Below are 965 nucleotides of genomic sequence, written 5' to 3' on the forward strand. Positions count from 1 at the left end.
AGCCTATATATATAACAAGATGAATCTCATATCCCATATACATGAATTCATGTCATAGCAATACAACAGGTAACATCCTACTGCCATTGCATTCTTACATTCTTTATCATCACCAATATGCTTATCAAGTCCCCTGACCGCCCTTCCAGCTGATAGCGATAACAAAGGAAATTCTTATCCCAAGTTTAGGCCTGTTGTCTGTCCTGGAGATAATGTATGCCTGCCCCTCTATCTCTCTTTATTTTCCCTATCTCTTCCCTCTTATTATTCCCCTCTGATGCCTCTGCCTCCTCACGCCATGTGTTTAATGTGTGTGTGCGATGGGCTGATGGTGAACACGGGGTGAATATTGTATATGTGGATGTTTAATGTTTAATAAAATGCTGGTAAATAAGATGTATAAAGTGATGAATAATAATGTATATGTTAATATAGCCATGATATAGTAGATAATATGTAGGTTGGATATGACGATGGATATGGTAATATAAAATGAATTATATACAGTAATAGATAATACTATACACGATAATATACTACTGATATAATAAATTCATTCATATGACAAGTCTGATAAGAGACAATCATTCCTGAAAAACAAATATATTTTAACACCTTATAAATCCGCTTCCTTGTTACTTCCACATCCAAAATAGCGAGAACCAAATAAACAGTAATATTAGACAATCATCACGTGAAATCACACATTAGTACAGCAGACTTAAATATCATTGGAGGAAGGGGCAAATACGGTCTATAAAATTCAGTAATATAAGCTGATATTTCCCTGCCCGCAATTGTGCATTGAAGTAGGGAATTAACCGCCCACACCACAACACGCGAGGGGTAAGGCCCGCCCACATAATTCCACATGTACGTAAAGGCCTGTCCGCATAAAATCATATGTTGGGAAAGGCCCACACAAGTTGAAAAAGGGGGGGGGGGCAGATGACGGCCAGGCAAAA

This window comes from Penaeus monodon, chromosome 19 (genome assembly GCF_015228065.2).
Source record: "Penaeus monodon isolate SGIC_2016 chromosome 19, NSTDA_Pmon_1, whole genome shotgun sequence".
Classification (NCBI taxonomy): Eukaryota; Metazoa; Arthropoda; class Malacostraca; order Decapoda; family Penaeidae; genus Penaeus; species Penaeus monodon.